The following is a 19660-nucleotide window of genomic DNA, read 5'->3' as shown; positions in this document are numbered from 1 at the left end:
TACTTCTCTAGACTTACCTTTAATGTAGATAAAACTGGTTTGCGATCTCAAAATGCATGGCTGTTATCCCAAGGTTTCTTGGCACTCACCTCCCTGTCAAACTACCTCTAAATTCTTCACTTAGGGGCTGATTTCAAGTCAGCCGGATTGGTTGTCTCAGCAGAAACGCCAACACAGCCGAATCTGTGTGACTCGTTTCTGCTTCAAAAATTCATAGGTATGCAAACACTGGACCTGATTTTCCCGGCTGCATTACCCAACCGGGTAAACCCACTTTGAACCCTGGGCATTGTTGAGGGCACCGCACAGCCCTACTCCCCAATCCATGCTTCATTTTACCTTGCCCCCAGGGGGGCGCTGCTAATGGGGGTCAAAGCTTCAGCTGGGATAGTGCAAGTTTCATGAGGGACATCCTAGTTTTAGATACTGGAGAACTTCAGATTGAGTTAGGATTCACCGTAGAAGATTCAAGAAGAACGCTTCTAAGTGGGTGGAATGTTTATACCAACAATTGTGATACCAAGCATCAGAGTGCGGGAGGGTCATGCCTCCTACCTATATCCTAGTCATGCCCTGTCTTGTATGAGGTCACACAGTCCGCATAGCATCTAGGGCCAGATGTAGGAGCCCTAATACCGGTCGGAAACGGCCGATTTCGTCCGTTTCCGACCGGTATTAGGGTTTTCAGATGTAGGGGCATGTTATTTTAAAAATCGGTCATTTTACCGATTCGGTAAATATACCGATTCAGTAAAATACCGAATCGGTATATTTACCGAATCGGTAAATCCATATGTAGCTGACACTCCTAAGAGTGCCACAGGCCCTTAAGAGTCGGTATTTTACCACACAATCCTATTGTGTGGTAAAATACCGAATTCAGGTGTGCATGCACATCTGTGCATGCACACCTGTGCCATGTGACACACAGACATGCCCTTAGGGCATGTATGTGTGCCACATGTCACACAAGCCTGTACTTGGGGTGCTAGAGGGTGTCAAAGTGACACCCCCTGCACCCTTGCAGGATTCGGTATTTACCGATTCGGTAAATACGGAATCGGTATTGCCCATTGATTCCTATGGGCTTCAAGGCCCATAGGAATCAATGGGCAATACCGATTCGGTATTTACCGAATCGGTAAATACCAAATCTTACAGATTCGGTAAATGTAAAAGAAAATTTACCTACATCTGCCTACTTTTAATTTACCGATTCATAAATACCGAATCGGTAAAATTCGGTATTTATGAATCGGTAAATTAGATTTACCTACATCTAGCCCCTAGTCATTTATTTCTAGTTAAGTGCCCCCACAGTCAGTGTTAAGGGGAATCTTCCTTTAGTATGCCTCAGGCCCATGCATCAAAGTCCCCAGTGCTTCCAAAAGGGGTTGGACAGCACACTAACAGAAAGGTAAAAGCTGGCCAGAAATATCCTTGCAGAGCCCACTTTGGCATGGTGATTTCTTAGGGCAGAAATGCAGCCCCCACTCTGACCATGTGGGAGGTCGAATAAACCTCAATAATTCACTGAACCCCATTATTTGAACACCTCAAAATGTACTTCTTTTGGTTCGGCTCCAGCACCCTTGATCTTACATTAAGAGTCACCACGACCACAAAATCAGGCCCAACAATTTAGTAGAGCAAAATCAGAAGACTAGCACCACTCAATAACTGAGTTCAAGATCGATAAAAAGTTAAAGGGTTGATCACGAATATCTCAAAATAGGCAATACAGAGAAATAAAGTTAACGCCATGAAGGCTCAGATACTGAGTACAAAATCAGAAATATTCTAAGTCATAATAAGCAGCAAAGACTCTAAAAAATCTAAATGTCTCATTATATATTGGACACAGTCTGTGGAGGAAAACAAAAGTATTCCCCCGCACCCCCGACAATAGGGGTTTTTAATTAGGCCAAGGCGGTAAATTCCGTTCCATTCGCGGGATTTGCGGAATTTGGGTAATTTTGCGTTTCGCGGAGAACACAAAATTGCCCAAAATTCTGCGTTCTGCGAGTTCGCGAATTTTTTTACTTGTTTGCGTTCCAAAAATGCGTGGTCACAAGATATTTCCCCCGAGCACGCAAACAACAATTGCGAACAGGAAAAAAAGCATCGCGAACAAGCAATTCCGCGTTTTCACCAAATTACTGCGTGTTCAAAGAGATTTTTTACTGTTTCGCTGAGATTCGCGTAACACGATTACGCAAATTCTACCCACCCCTATTTTTAATACACATTTTACGCATAAACAGCTAGAATAACTACAGATTCAGAATGGCTTGACTATCATTTGCTAATTATAGACAAATCAGAAACAAGACCATAATTTAAGGTTTTCAAACACTGACCCATTTGTAAGGAAGAGAAATCCATTCATTAGCTCCCACAGCAACAGAAATCAAGAGACGTAAAATACAATATGAAATATTCTCCAACAAAGACTCATACATTACTGTGAAATCAAGCCTACATGGACCTTCCAAAGGAGGTGCCCTTCAGAACGATACATCAGGAACAAAATTGAAAGTTTAATTCACAATACTTGCTCTCTAAAGAAAAAAAACATGCTGCCCTCCACGGAAACTCTGGTGAGAGAAGAATCACAGGGAGATATTGATTGGGAGGGTGAATGAGCTGGAACAAGATGAGCAGAACACCAGAAACTGCATCCATAACAATGGCGTTACTTACGACAATATGGCATCACTAAAATAAGTTCATAATAGCACTTCCAAACATTATACTTATATCATTTTAATTGCAAAAATTGTAGTCTATCGGTTATGACTATATTCATCATAAAAATCAGTAATATGTAGTTTGTTTGCCACCTAAACCTACAAACTTGATCATTTTCCCCCTCTGATTATTTTTAATAGTCATTAAAATACCATTAGCAACTTTAATTATCAGCTATTAACTAGAGACCTTTTCAACCACTTTGGTTGTCGAGCATTTTCTGTCACCAACTTTAACTGTTTGTATCCAAATTTATATATCCTCCAATCAAACATTGTAACAAATTTAGTACAAGAAACTGCACAATCATTGTGATTATTGTGGCATTGGGACGGACTGAAGAAAACCAACACCTACACTAACTAACCACTCACCAACCCTACCAAAATATTTCCCTAAATCACTAAACCAAGAGCCTCCAGCTTTCCATGAGCCATGTTTGTCCTAAGACCTAGGGCGAGATTTATCCACTGATTGCTTTGGCCTTGAGACACATATGATGATGCAAGTGTAACACAATTCTGAAGTCGGACTTTGCGTGGCCCTGCATGGCTTGGTAAATTTTAAGACATGCAAGGCAGTGTAAGTATCTGCCTTGCATTACTCTGCACCGGGAAGGTGTTACATGGGTAGAGAGTTAGTGTTCCCATGCACCCACCCATACTTTTGACCCTTTTTCAGATTGAACATGAGTAGTAAACCTTGGAATGCGTCAAAATAGTATGCCTTTCACACTGAAGTGCACCATGGAGGAATATTAATTGTTTCCTTGTTGTTTCCTCTTTCTAAGTATGCTGCATTCTGCAGCACAATCAGATGGTGGAAACCCCCTCTAAGGTAGTTTTTGTGCAGGAAGGCGTCCCTTCCAGCACAACAACACTCCTGCCTGTAACACAGGCGACTTTGCACCATGGCATAAGAGTGTCTGCATTGGCGCTAGGCACAAATAGTGAACCATCTCAATGAGAGAGTAGGAATGCGCCATATCTTTATAAATATGGTACATTCCAGCCCTCTCCATTTGACACAGCACAGTGCATCAAGTTGCCTTGCTGTGTTGTGCTGCATCACAAAATTGATGGATTCAGCTCTCAATCTCATGAGTTAAATTAGTCATATTCATAATAAACAATAGCTCCACTATTGTCTGGTATGTATGTACAACACCTATTAGCCTTAATCACCTTACAGACTCTCTCTTCTTTTGCCCTAATAATTACCTAAAGGCAGACGATTTTGCATACACAGAGCCCTTATTGCTAACATTTCTACATTTACTAGCTTAAAAGATCCTGCTGTGTCTACAGCAAGTCTATCCACCACCTTAAACAAATGCCTAGTTTTCACATCATTCATTGGCACTCCCGTAGAAGGAATTACTGGACTGAGTATACCCTAAACTACTTGCCCAAAATGTCCTCTCACTTTCCTCAAACTATGGGGCTCATTAGGATGGCGGTTTTTCCGCATCCTCTGGGCCGGCGGAATCCACCGCCGGCCCGGAGGATGCGGAAAAACTACAGCGGACCCACCAAAGACCCACCGCCACATTAGGATGGCTGGTGGGTCCTGGTTTCCGTCCGCAGCTTTTCCGCCGCGGTTGGCTTACAACCGCGGCGGAAAAGCTGTAATATGGTGACGGTGTCTCTCAGACACCGTCCACCATATTAGGATGCACAGAAAGAAATGCTTTTACACGGCGGATATTCCGCCGTGTAAAAGCATACGGAGCTTCACTGCGGGGGCCCGTTGCGGGTCCCCTGGGTGAAGGGGGGGTGGGGGGTGCACATGGGGGGTACCTATGGTACCCCCCTGCATATGTATGCAGCAAGCGGCAGGCACCGCGCGGTGCCTGCTGCTTGCTGCATACATATGCAATGTATGCTTTTTTAACATTGCGGCGGGTGCAGCTTGAAGCTGCACCCGCCGCAATGTTAAATATCCAGGATGTGACCGCCAGGGTGGCGGTCACATCCTAATTAGCACGGAGGGACCGCCGCAGCCCATGCGGACGGTCCCTCCTACTCTAGGGTGGCGGACGGACGCAAGTCCGTCCGCCATCCTAATGAGCCCCTATGTCCATCTATCAATTCTTTCATATGTTGAACCCTGTGAATCACCAACGCTAGATAACATGAACCAACTCAATTTGTCTGCAAATTGAAACATGCAATTTTAATCCCCTCAGAATAGGGTCTTCAGCAAGGAAATGATTTCTGAAACTTCATAAGTTCTTTCACACACACACTCTCCCTTACAAATTCTACCTCACTTCTCTTTATGAAGATAAGCCTAACCACACAAAACACGTTTCTTCTCCATTCTCAAACTAGGAAGTAAATGTGACAATCCAAATTCTACTTTTTCCCTTATCTCCTCCAAATTAATTTTCTATTCTTACCAGTTTCTCACCACTTTTACTCCTCTCTCATTACATTCTCTAATTAAATCATACTCCTTTCTACTCAAAAGACAATTACCATATACCCAGTGCAAATATACCATATTTAATTTCACTATTATCTTCACTAATAGGCACATTCTCCAAAGACACATTAAAGTTAGTGAGATAAGGAGAAAGAAATCCATGCTGACCAGAGATTGTGCCATGAACACTACAAGACAAAGAATATAAAATTGGTAATTGAACTTAAGTAGATCCCTCTCTAGCAGATGAAGCAAGTTACGTGCAAACATAGCAACCATTAACTTTCATTATTTCCACATATTCGCTAACCATTTTAGTATACACAACGTAACCATTTTAGTATACACACCACTAACTAAATGCCCTCTATGTACTAGTATATAATGTTTTAATTAATTTTGTTTAGTAATAATCTCAATATTATCAATAACACAATCTGAACCAAATCCCACAGGAGTCAGTAACCAAAACAACAGTGCCACTAAAATGATCAATATTGTAATTAGTGAGGGGAATGGCCAAGCTTATGAACTAGATGGCCACATGGCATTGAAGCTCTGCCGCGCATTGCCCGTGGCATCCACTTCATCAAATACCTCTCAGTTTTGTTATAGATTAATTACTGCTGCCGGACCTATTCCACCCATATTGAGGGCAAAATTGCTGTGCTTGGTTTCGATGTGGCTCTCACCTGACTTCTTCCTTGACGGTCCGCCTGCCTCAGCCTGACGCGGCCTTCGGAGGCCCCACGGAGACAGGGCCCACAGATGAGCCTGAGGGCGGGGTCTCTGCATACCCAGTTTCGGCAGCCGGAGCTCATTTCAAACAGTTGCAACACAGTTCTGTGTCTCCTGGGAGCGTGCTGAATGAGACCAACCTGCATTGCTGCGGACCAGGGCGCTTCTGACATGCATCCGGCCTGCTGTGTGCCTAGATCCCAGCACGTGGCCCATGCACAGGCTTACTGTGGACCCAGCACTCTCCTGGAGCTCCCTGCTGTGCTTATTAGTCAAAACTTTCTGCTGAGACCATTTCGGGGCCCTGGAGCCGGGACCTTTGCCTGCTGATTGCTGGATGGTGGGACTTCACAGAGGTGAGGAGTCGGGTCTTGCATGTGTCTGGTTTAAACTCCTGCGCTCCCTTGGTGGGGATACTTTTATTTCCTGCATATCCTACTAATACAAAACCCTTGGCTCCCACTCACTCTTGAGCAACTGGTAGAGCGTACTCTTTGCACACACAACTTGCGACCTGTTTATACTTTGTGTGCTCATGCCCAGTTCCACTATGGCTAAGGAAGAACAATTGAAATCTATGGACAGATTTGCTTTCCGTTGTTTACACAATTCATTACGGGCTGTGCTGCATGCTTACCCCACTGAACCTAAGGATTTCTCACCACTCACATTGACGATAGCTTCTCCAAATAATAGCCATCTTGCTGCTAAATTATATCACACTTTCTTACAATTAAAGCCTGCTGGAGTGGAGAGCGCCAGGGCTGTGTGGGAACATGATCTGGGTATCGCTCTTTTGGATAAGGTTTGGTATTACTGCTGCATGCAGACTAAACTTGTTCCAGGCAACCACCGGTATAAATTATTGCTTAAAAATTTCTACACAAAGCCCACAATACCCCTAATGCACTGGCAAAATTTGACCCTACTAGATACCGCCGGTGCCCAAAATGTCGGGAGGACCATGCAGATTTCCTCCACTTGGCATTGACCTGTGGGGTGATAGCATCCTTTTGGATAGACATCTACTCCACCCTCTCTCTTATGGTTGAACAACCATGTGGTATTGGGTTTCAACAGACCTACATACTCTGCATAAACTCTCGATACCTTAGAATAGAACTTGGCACGGAAACTGAAAATGCAAAAGACAAGTTTATTAAGACCCCATGGGGTGGTGATACAATCCTACAGCACCCTTCTGCAATGCGAGAAGTATCACATCGAACACTGAGTAAGTAGCTTCTTTTATACAGTTTACAGGAATTTGAAAAGTAGGCGGTATACACTTTATACAACTTTAGGTACATATAAGGGCATTTTTGGAGCACAGCCAACTTGTGGGAGGAGTTTAGTACCACTGGTCAGTTTGGAGAACATTCCTAAGCAGTGACCGGTCATTAACCTTGAGGGCCTAAATTCGCATGTGCAAGCTTGACCAGTACTAAAAATAACCTGTTGCTGGGCAGATCAAGTGGTCATCGGGAGAGAGGAAGGACGAAAGGGCATGCTGAGCACAAGGCAGCGCATTCACTCAAAATGGAAGTCAGGAATACAAAATGGCCTCCAGAGTATAGTCAAGCTAATAGTGGAAAGTTCGTGTAGCTGAAGCAAATGCTAACCCAATCGTTGTCAAACTACGACAGACGGCCCTGATAGCATTTAGCTGAAGCTACCTCATATCTGAAGTAATCAGAGTGTTCATCATCAATATTAATTAGCCTTATGTTTGCTATTTCGTTGCTAATCATTTGTTCATTTTTGGCAGTAATTCGTTTGGATGGAATGCAAGCAGTAATACATACGGAACATAATATAGGGCCACATTGAATACATAGGCAAAGGAAAAATAGCGCTCCAATACAAATACAAAGAATAGTTAATAGTTTCCAACCCCAGGTACTAAGCAAAGTCCAGAACCAACTTGAGAATGTCCATGTACCATTTTCGGGGTGGATTTCAGCAGCAATTGTATGTAATTTAGAAATAGCATCATATACAGAAGGCGAATTGTCTGGGACGTACACGCAGCAACTACTACTGATAATGCGACATGCACCCCCACGATCAGCCAATACTACGTCTAGAACCATTCGGTTCTGGAGCGTCACAATTCTGGTAATTTGAAGCTCCTCAGTTAAGTTCCCTAAAGCGGAGGCAGTTTGATTAGCAACAGCTTCCACAACATGTGTTAGCCGTCTTATTTTTCTACTGTTTAGAGCTGCTCCTACAAACGAAAACAGGCCTAAATTGAAATCAACATATTGCTGCAGAGCAGTATCAGTCTGATCAACATCCTCAATATCTAATGTCCTTTTTACTCTATTCAATATAAAATCATGATATAGCACAAAATCGTTATGGTACATTGGCGGGGCAATAAATACAGGAGATAATACAAAAGATATATAGCAGGTTCCTAACCACCCAATCGGAAGGCGGTGGTAGCCCTTATTTCCACAAATAAAATAAGTGTTGCGTGATGCTACAAAAGCAATATTATTTGGTGTGTCAAATGCCAGAGTAGTAGTACACTCACTCTTCCCTACCGGAATAGTACCTTTATTTCGTACACAAAGATCAGCCTTTGCTTCAATAACTGTAATCACAAATAAACTAGACATATTCACAGCTCTTTGATTAGTAAAAATACGAGGTGAAGACACATTGTCCGGTCGATATTCTTCACACTCAAGTTTAGTTCCTTCTGCTTGTGGGTAACCATCTTTATCATTATGACAAACTTTATTAAGTCGGAAAAGAAGTCCACCTTTTGTCGGCCATCTCAAGGTGAAGAGGAGAGTGTACCAGGCATTTCAGGAACAATTATGAGAAAATGGAAGAGGAATAAGTGGCGGTACTCCTCTCTTTTGATGTCCAGGCAACATTCCACATACCCAACAGTTTGTAGTATTCGTCATGTTGTGGGTGTGGTGTAGAATTTGGATGAAACTGTTATTCAAATAAGTTTGTCTATGTCTTTCTTCATGATAAGGAAAAGTAAAATGAAAATGCTCAGATGGCACTGGAGTAGTAGGCAGCAAATATTCTCTCGCCGGGGCCATTCGTTCTACAACCCAAGCTATTATCGCTGTCACCACTATTATAGCAACAAAAATCACAGCACCAAGAATTTTCTTGTTTCTCATCGTATTAAATGCCATAGTCTCAAAAATAATCAAAATAAAACTAAAAATGAAATGAGTGCTGAGCCCCGAGGTAGCCGCTGGTTTCTTCTCCGAGATTTAAGACGGGTGTCTCTACACTGGACAGAACTGATCCCCCCCCTTGATATTCTCGGCTTCCGTTCTCACAAACCTCAGGGTGGTAACTCAACCAGTCTCGCACAAAACAGCAGTTTTTCTCGATCGTAGATTATACTTCGCTGCACCAGAAACAGTATGGTCCGGGAAGGCTTCTTCAGATTCGTTGAGCGTAGCGGCTGGGCTCTTCTCTGCATCCAAAATATCCCAATATTCAGACAGCACAGCAGGGTTCACCAGATCCGGAGAGACACGGCGACAATGAGTAGAATGCACCCACCGCTTTTTGTTCGTGATCCGGACTGCTGTTCGGGTTGCAAGTAACACTTGCTCAGGGCCACGCCATCTGGGCTCTAGGCTGCTAGGTATCTCTCAAATGCTCGGACCATCACGTAGTCCCAAGGTCGGAGATCATGAGCCTCTCCTGACAAATTATCTGGAAGCGCTTCTCGAACCTGTTGATGAATAGAAAGTAAATCATTTGTTAATCGTGCCAAATAATCGTTCATCATTACACAAGGCACATCATGTACTGGGCGGGGCTTAGGAACTCCCCAGATATTCATAGGCCTTCCAAACACCACTTCATAGGGTGTGAGGCCAGATCGGGAGTGTGGTACTGATCTAATAGATAGTAATGCTAAGGGCAGGGCATCCGGCCATTTCAAAGACGTGGATGCCATGATCTTTGCTAGCTTCAGCTTCAAAGTAGCATTGTATCTCTCCACCAAACCTGCTGACTGCGGATGAAACACAGCATGGAATTTTTGCTTTATCCCCAATCCTTTCAGGACATACTCCACAATCTTCCCAACAAAATGGGGACCATTGTCGCTCCACAAAAATTTACAAACACCATATCTCCGGAAGTACTCCTTGAGTAACACCTTAGCTGTTGTCAGCGCTGTATTGTCCTTCGTGGGGTAGGCCTCTATCCATTTACTGAAGGCACACACCACCACTAAGATATACTTGAGATTGTTACAGCGCTCAAGCTGGATGTAATCCATCTGTAGTACTTTGAATGGTGCAATAGGTGGAGCGAACCCTCCTTTAGGAGTATACGTCCCTTTGGCAGGATTGTACTGTAAGCATATCAAGCAGGTCTGCACTACTCTCTTAGCCGTGCTGGCAATTTCAGGATGCTCCCAAACTCGTGTAAGCAATTTGGTAATTGCAAGAGCTCCAACATGTACCAGCCCATGTGTCATTTGAACCATTGCTTGCAAATAAGCGGCAGGCAATTTCCATCTCTCCATATCTTTGCTACGCCAACAGCCCTCATCATCCAATACTCCCTCTGTTGCCCAACTTGCAAGTTCTGCTTCAGAAGCTGATTTCTGTATATCTAATATTTCGTCTCTGGCGTCATGCCATCGCTCAGCCTGTGATTTCACCACATACATGGGAGAGACATTCTTTAACATTGCAGACTCTCGCGCTGTACGATCTGCAAAGGCATTTCCTTGTCCTATTTTGTCTGTCACCTTTTTATGTGCACTGCATTTGACTATCACTACTTTCTTTGGACATAATAGTGCATTCAGAAGATTATGTACTAACTCTCCATACATGATCTGCACTCCATGCGAAGTCAGAAACCCTCGTTCCATCCAGAGTAGGCCAAAATCGTGCGCTACTCCGAAAGCATAACGACTATCAGTGTAAATATTCACACATAATTCAGCGCTTAGCTCACATGCTTTCGTTAAATCTATCAATTCAGCTGCTTGGGCCGATTTTTGTGGTATGCAAGCCTTCTCTACCACTGTCTTAAGTGTCGTGATTGCATAGGCTGCGGAAGTCGTATCATCTGGCAGTTTTAAACATGATCCATCAACCCACAGTTCCCCATCCACATCTGGAAGTGGCGTATCCTGTAAGTCGATACGACCCTTTGTTTGTTCTTCAGTCAGGAAAACACAATCATGTTGTTCTCCCTCTTGGGACTCAGAAACAGGATATGGCAGTAAAGTAGCAGGGTTCAAAGTGGCACACCTCTTCAGTGTAATATGTGGCGCCAACAGCGTTAACTCGTGTCCTGTCAAACGAGCACTAGTTAGATGCTGTGTTTTCGTTTGGTTCAATAAGGCGTCTACCGCATGGGGCACTAACACCAACAATTTGTGCGACAAAACTATTCCCTCACTCTGTCGTATAGACACTGCTGTTGCTGCAACTGCTCGAAAGCACCCCGGTAATCCTCGTGCTACAGGATCAAGTACTGCTGAGAAGTACGCACAAGGTCGCTGCTTATCTCCGTATGTCTGCACTAAAACTGATAATGCGCACCCATCCTTCTCATGTACATTTAATGTAAAAATCTTTGTATAATCTGGTGTACCTAACACTGGTGCAGAGCAAAGAGCCTGTCTCAATTGTTCAAAAGCATTTTGACATTCATCTGTCCAATCAAGGGGAGTCGGTGTATTTTTGGATAACAACACTAACAAAGGTTTTATAATGTGTGAAAATCCTAATATCCACTGCCTGCAAAAGGACGTCAGACCTATGAAAGCACGAACGTCTCTCTGAGTGCAAGGAACTGGTGTGTCTAAAATTGCTTGAATTCAATCTGATGTCAATGCACGCCCCTCCTTAGACAGAAGATGACCGAGGTAGGTCACCTTCGGTCCACAATATTGCAATTTCTTTTTGGACACCTTGTGATTATTCTTGGCAAGAAAAGAAAGCAAGGAGAGAGTATTCTCCTCGCATTGTTCAGGCGTGTCTGCTGCTAACAAAATATCATCAACATATTGAATAAGATCCACTCCAGACAGTGGCTCAAAAGAATCAAGCTGTCTTTTCAAAGCCTGACTGTAAATACTGGGACTTTCTGTGTAGCCTGGAGGAGCTCGACAAAATCTGTATGATCTATTATTTAAAATAAAGCCGAAGAGATATCGGCTATCAGGATGAATGGGAATCGAAAAGAAAGCATTCTTTAAATCGATTACAGAAAAGGTGGTGGCTGTGGGTGGGACCAAGGCGAGTAAAGTCGTAATATCAGACACAACCGGGTATTGGGGCACTACTATCTTATTGACTTCCCTCAAATCAATAATAAAACGATAAATCCTGGTATCTGTATCTTTCTTTAGAATCGGAAGAATAGGGCTGTTGCAAACATTATAGGGAACTTCCTCCACCACTCCTACAACGATCAAGTCATTTACGATATGGGTCAAAGCAGCTTCTGCTCTCTAGAGATTTTGTACTGCGGTACACAGGGCAAAAGTACTCCCTCCTTTATAGTGATGTGTACAGGAGGGATATTCATCTCTCCTACATCAGTATCAGAAGTGGCCCATAAAGTGCTTGGAAGGGAGGCTAACGCATCGGCTTCCTGAAGGAGGCACGACCTCTCAAACTCCGGGTAATTCTCATTCAAAATAACTCGCACCCCTTCAGGGGCGCAGCGTATGGTTGCTCGAAAATACTTGAGCATATCAAGTCCCACAATATTGTCTGGTGTATTTGGAGACAACAAAAATGGACATGGGGCAGTGAACTTATCAATGTGAAATGGAAGGGGCTGAGACAATGGGCTAAGGGAAGGTGTTCCATCGAACCCTATTGATGTAATCGTTTCGCCAGACAGGGGAGACCTTGGAACCAATTGTTTGGACAGAGCGCTACGAGTAGCTCCTGTATCGACCAGAAACTGATCAGTGGACCCCAAAACATGTGCTGAAATATATGGACCCCTTTGATCTACTGGTACTTTAACCGATTCCATACCCCATCCTACGCAATCCTATGCATACGTATTATCCTGAAACTCAGAAGACTCACCCTCAGCTATCTGATACTGATTCCGACGATCAAAAGTATTGTAGTCAGCCGGACAACGACCCCTAGCTTCAAACCTACCATGATCATTCGCTCCACCCCTCAAACCTGAATAACTATTCCGAAACCTATTATTTCCTCGACCACGCTGAATACGCTGTTCTCGAAGCACCGGACAATCTGCAAGCCAATGTCCAAACTGTTTACAGTATGCACACTGATCTGCAGAGAGATCAGAGCGGGAAGAAGGCGGGCCATAAGACCCACATCTACCCCTATCATTTACCATCGGCTGCGTTGCGTAAACCTGAGCCAACATCACCTTCGTCTTCAAACCTTTCGCCTTTTTATCACTACTTTCCTTAGCCTCCAATTCCTGTCGTTCATAATACTGAGCCATAGTTAGGAGGGAAGCGGGAGTTGCAGTGGTCCATGAACTTTCACTAGCCTTCAAACGCTTTGCAATCTCCGGTAGGAGATTAGCCACGTACAAATGCCTGCCCGTGTCCTTTGTTAATAATTGGCCGCTGTAATCATGAAACGCTTCCTCGAAGCGTGTAAAGAAATCAGAGACTGATTCATCTGGCTTCTGTTTACAAGAGGCCAGCATCGTCCAATCAATCGTTTTGGGGGGAATGAGCATTTTCAATTTATTCAAAATAGCCGCCGGGAGGTCTAAAATCTATTTACATGGCTTACACGCGGGTTCTCTGTCCAAATCGGCCTGTGCAATATCCCTCCAACGTGCACCTAATGTCTGTTGATCATCAAACTTACGAATTGCCCTCCACATATTGGGAGGCAATATTAACCCAAAGAAAACATCAATGTCAACTAATGTCATGACACATGAAGAAATAGCTCCGTCTACTCCCTAATAGAAAGCTGCCGGATTTTTGCGCGGGTCAGGCAAAGCATTTTTAAGCACCATAACATCCGCTCTATTCCAAAGAGTATAAACCCAACTGTATATGAAATAGCCCTTCGAATCCGCAGACAACTTATTATCATATGTACCTTGACCTTTGGGAGGGACATACAAAGGCGCAGCTTCTCGCATAGGCATAACGCGAACTGCATCACTCTTATCTGCGTCAAAGATAGGACACTCTTTGAACTCAGCCGTCGATCCAGACGTAGTCGAACCCGATGCCTTTTTTAACTCCCGTAGTCGTAACGTCTCATCCCGTAGCGGAACCAAACGCCGAAAGAAACCATCTGCGCCTGCGAGAACAAAAACACCTTTACGTAAATTTTCACAACCAACTGCTATAGCCTTAGATTCCAGCTCAGGTGAATACTTTCTAAATCGTTCAACAACTTCTTCTCCAAAATGTTCCAGAAAATACAATCGCTCTTTTTCAGACCACCTGCGCATATGATCGTCAATCGTCAATCTCTGAAATAGTAATAACATTAACATTACGTTTACAAGCCAACCCGCGTAATTCCGTGGATCGAGCAGTAGAAAGCGTAGAACGAGTGTCCATTCTTTTATCCTGCTCCTCAGATGAATCAGGATCCACATCTGGAGCCGTAGGCATAATATATGGAGGTGGGCAACGATCTAACAATGAAAAATCATCAGAGTCAATTTTAGGGACAGGATAAAGAGGCCGTCGAATAGGAAACTGACCATTAATTTGTAAATTACGCTCTCGTATCTCCCTATCTTTCTGATCCTGCAATTCCTTATCTTGTAGCTGTAAAGCTCTAACATGGGCAGCCTTTCGCTGTTCCTTGTCCGCCAAGGCTTGTTCACGCTTCATTCGTTCACGTGCCGCTTTCTCCAACATACGCACACAATCAAACATATCCTGTCTAGACCTGCGCTGAAACAAACACTGCTCCACATACTGAACCTTTCGTAAATCAAAGGACCCATGTAGTGGCCATTGCAAATCAAGATCGGCCTTGGTGTACCTATTCCATAATGTACTATACATGATAGGGGGAAGGCCAAATTTTATGTACATTTCACGATTAGGTGTTCCTTCTGGGGGAGCCGGCTGAGATTCATTTAATCGATAACTGGTACCATTTCCAAGACAGCACAAAAACAGGCATGTCGAAAATATCACAAAAACGTGATATTACACTAAATGGCACTTAATATGTTTTACACATGGTGCGCCATTCAAACAAGTACAAAGTCAGAGAAATATCTCCACATTACCTGCCAATGTGAGGTGCACTCCACATATAGTACAAATCATAGATCCAAATGTTAGCTAACTCAAACAAATCCAAAAAGCCACAGTAAGTGTCCGTAGACTATCTTACCAATCCAAAGCTTAACAAATGTTCCAAATGTCCAGGTTCCAACTGCCAAGTTCTCGAACCGGCCAAACGGTCACTGCATGGCAACCCAACGATCAGGATCTCAGTCGAGGACCGGCACCACCTGGAAGGTCAGATCGGAAGAAAGGAAAAACACCGTGGGTGCCAAGACTCGGGTCACTCAGTGGCAGCGCGCGTCCAGGGCGAGTTTCCAATCCTTCATCACGACCAATCCTTGGGGCATCCGAGTCGCCGATAAGGACCTATTCGGGCACCAATTTGTGGTATTGGGTTTCAACAGACCTACATATTCTGCATAAACTCTCGATACCTTAGAATAGTACTTGGCACGGAAACTAAAAAAAGTTTATTAAGACCCCATTACTTGGCACGGAAACTAAAAAAAGTTTATTAAGACCCCATGGGGTGGTGATACAATCCTACAGCACCCTTCGGCAATGCGAGAAGTATCACATCGAACACTGAGTAAGTAGCTTCTTTTATACAGTTTACAGGAATTTGGAAAGTAGGCGGTATACACTTTATACAACTTTAGGTACATATAAGGGCATTTTTGGAACACAGCCAACTTTTGGGAGGAGTTTAGTACCACTGGTCAGTTTGGAGAACATTCCTAAGCAGTGACCGGTCATTAACCTTGAGGGCCTAAATGCGCATGTGCAAGCTTGACCAGTCCTAAAAATAACCTGTTGCTGGGCAGATCAAGTGGTCATCGGGAGAGAGGAAGGACGAGTTGCATGCTGAGCACGTGGCAGCGCATTCACTCAAAATGGAAGTCAGGAATACAAAATGGCCTCCATAGTATAGTCAAGCTAATAGTGGAAAGTTTGTGTAGCTGAAGCAAATGCTAACCCAATCGTTGTCAAACTACGACAACCACTTACTGCTGACCCTCGATGGCTTTCTTGGGGTATTTTGAGCCATTACCATTGCGACTACGTCGCTTTACTGCTATTGCTTTACTTCTAGCCAAACAACAAATTTTGCTTCACTAGGGTGCTCACACCCCCACCTCCCACGTTGGCACCCTGGCTGAAAGATTTGTCCTACTTTGATACAAATTCCGAACTGTATGGCTGCGTGGTGCCAATTACACCCAGGCCTAAAGATATTTGGCAACTACTGCAGAACTATTTGTTGTCTACTGACCCTTCTACGGACGATGAAACAACAGATTAAACATTTGTGCTTTTGCCATATGTTGTATCCGTCACTCCCCTGTACTGCTTTGTGACACCTGATGTGCTGTTCTGCTTTTGTGGTATGTCATGTGTTTACAAATGTCCCCCTTCATTTATGTCTCTTGTCTATTATTATGTGCTTTTTTCTCCTTGTAACCAGCTGTACCACATATGTGAGTGTTGTTTCAAAATCTCGGTACTTGACTTCATTATATTTACTAGTTGTTTAAAATGATAAAGATTAAAAAAAACAATATTGTTATTAGTAAAGTTAGTTCCACGTTGTTTACAGCAACTGCTTTACTCCATCTTGCCTTGAGAGAAAAATCCTTAGTGGGAGATAATTCAAATGTCAACCCCAAAAATTCTTCTAAACAATATTTTTCTTCTTGTTTCATTAAAAAATTATTAAAAAACGCTTTTCTCAAAGTGAATTGGGTTCCTTCTTTACATTAGTGATTCTTCAATGTGCTCGAAAATAGTTGGAACACTCTAAGCATTCATGAGTCTCTGTTCAACAATTCTCCTCAAGTTGTCAATGCCTCTAGTAAAGTCTCTCTGTCATCAGTTTTAGAATTCACTTTTATCCAATAGTCTATTTTTCACAATTAAGGTGGTTCTCCTTCTTCTGTTTCAAACTAAGGGGTCTATTAGGATGGTGGACGGATGGACGTCAGCGACCATCCGTCCAGGATCGAAACCTGGAAACCACTAGTCACATTAGCATGGCAGTGATGACCGTGGCGGTGAGAAATTCTGCCCACCACTTTTCCAGCCCAAACTGACAGGACAGGTCCTTCCTGGACTGGAAGCAAGCATCCTAGAACTGGTTTCGGGGTTTCACCCCTCTTCAGCCAGGATAGCTTGACTCCAGTGGCATGGACAGCACGGGTGTCACTGGACGCATTAATCCTCCATGGTTTGGGTGAGAATTGAAAGCGCATTTCCATCTCTCTCATGACAAAAGACAAAACACATCCAATTGTGATCAGGCATGTGAGTGTGAATGCATAACACAAACGATCTTTCAATTTCTAAAATGCATCAATGCATTCATTATCAAATGCTACTGCATCTTGAACATCACTGCATGTTAACCTCACTAAAGGCTTTGCAATCAAGGAAAAGTTTGGAATCGACTGATGGTAGTGTCCAACAATCCAAAGAAACATCAGAACCTTCCTTTGGGTGGTTGGCTGTCTCAATTTCAAAATTGCAGAAACATGTTTTTGGAGACTTTTTTTTACACCTCTTTCAATATGGCAGTTTTCCAAAAACTCCTTTTCCCCATGGTCCGTGAATTAAAGATACACGGGAATTAATTATAGGGGAACTCTACTAAAGAAGAGGTGCTCTTACGCAACCATCCGCTGCTACCAAATTTGTGAGAGCACAAATCCCAATAATTCACTGAAATTCAGAACACTCCAAAATTTACCTCTGACTTTCCGGCTCCAGCACCATTGATCTTGTGATAAGATTAACCTCCCTCCAAAACAAGCCCCACAATTTAGCAGAGTAAAATCAAAAGAGGGACTGGGACCAATCAATAATTGAATTTAGAATCAAGAAAAAGAGTTTTATTACAAACATATCAAACAGGCAATACAGGGCAATGCAGTAAATGCCATGAAGGCTCAAATACAGAGGACACAATAAGAAATCTTTTGAATCCTAATAAGCAGTAAAGTCTTTCAAAAATCTAAATGTAAAACCCACAAAGAGCACCAACAGCATCTTGAGGGTAAAGAAAACTCTCAATTAAATTGGGCAGAGTCTCAGAAGGAAATGAAAAGCCTTATTCGGCATCCCCCAAACCAGGGTTTTTAATACACATTTTACACATGAACAGCAAAACTGGTATGCCTATTGTTACCTCATATTGGACAAATCAGAAACACGATTGTAATTTAAAGCTTTATGACACTAACCCATTTCTAAGGTGCAGGAATCCTTATGTTAGCTTCCATAGCAACACCAATCAAGTGACATAAAATAGAATATGAAACCTTTTTAAAGAAAGACTCCTATATTAGTGCATTAACCATCCTATATCGGAACCTCCAATGAAAATGTCCTTCAGAATAATACATTAGGAACATGATGGAATGTTTCATTCACAACACATGCTCTTTAAGGAAAATAACCAATTGCATCAAAGTGTGCTGTGCAGTGCTCTGTGAAAACTGGGGGGAGAGAAGACTCACAGGGGAACACTGATTGGGCGGGAGAATGAACAGGAGCAAGATGAGCAGAACACCAGAAACTGCATCCATACAAATGATGTCACGAATGAAAATGTGTCATAACTAAACTACGTTAATTATCACATTTCTAAACATTATACTTAAATCATTTTAAGTGCAACGTCATGAATTAATTGGTTATGATTGTAGTTATCATACAGATCTTTAGTATGCATAGACTATTTGTCTCCCAAAGTTGCACATTAGAAATAAACCTTTAACACTATGAGAAGCAGCCAGGGCCATGACTGTGTCTCACTATCATTGTCTATTTGTGTATTATCTGGATGTGTTTAGAAAGCACCACCAAAGCACTCCTACCAAGTTGTACACAACTGTTTTAGATATTATGCACTTTGTGCATTGTGCCCCTGCAATGAAACATTGTGAAGCTAAACTAAAGGCTCTCTCTTTAGTATGGTGAACCGCCAGATCATGTTTGGCCTTCACCACAGAGGAGAAACTTCAGAGGTTTGCATGTTCCTTATTAACCCAGAATCATGGGATTGTCAACACACTTCACTCAAACAGCACTATGTTGCTCTTCATTGCTCAGATCATGGATAGCATCTCTTGTTGATTGATATATGGTTATATACCATAATTATTAGGAGCATTTACCTCTAATACATCAATGTTAAACAATATTAGTTTTCCGTGGTTCACAAGCACCACATGGAAGGACATTTTTGAACAGAACTGTGCACACTGGAACAGCTCATGTCTTGGATATAGAGTATGGGGTCAAATTGCTGCTTTTTAAAAAGTGTTTGTGCCCTGGATAATTTACAATCACATTAAATGTGAGAAATAGCCCACAATAAATGTGCTTCAACAATACAATATATTCACTTTGGAAAAGTGGTAACAGGAAAAACGAGCTGAGTATGAGCAGGTTTACCACACATTGACTCATTACCACATCCTCATGCATGAGGCGCCATTTTCTTTTTCCCCC

The 19660-nt window shown here is 42.9% G+C and overlaps 1 protein-coding gene across 1 annotated transcript in view; it reads left to right on the top strand.

Moving 5' to 3' along the window:
- The window catches only part of LOC144797965 (vomeronasal type-2 receptor 26-like), a 75730-nt gene that overhangs the window by 16897 nt on the left and 39173 nt on the right, over positions 1 to 19660 (top strand). The window lies entirely within an intron of this gene.

This window comes from Lissotriton helveticus, chromosome 12 (assembly GCF_964261635.1).
Source record: "Lissotriton helveticus chromosome 12, aLisHel1.1, whole genome shotgun sequence".
NCBI lineage: Eukaryota > Metazoa > Chordata > Amphibia > Caudata > Salamandridae > Lissotriton > Lissotriton helveticus.
The sequence above is the reverse complement of the archived record's forward strand: the minus strand, read 5'-3'. Positions and strand labels throughout refer to the sequence as shown.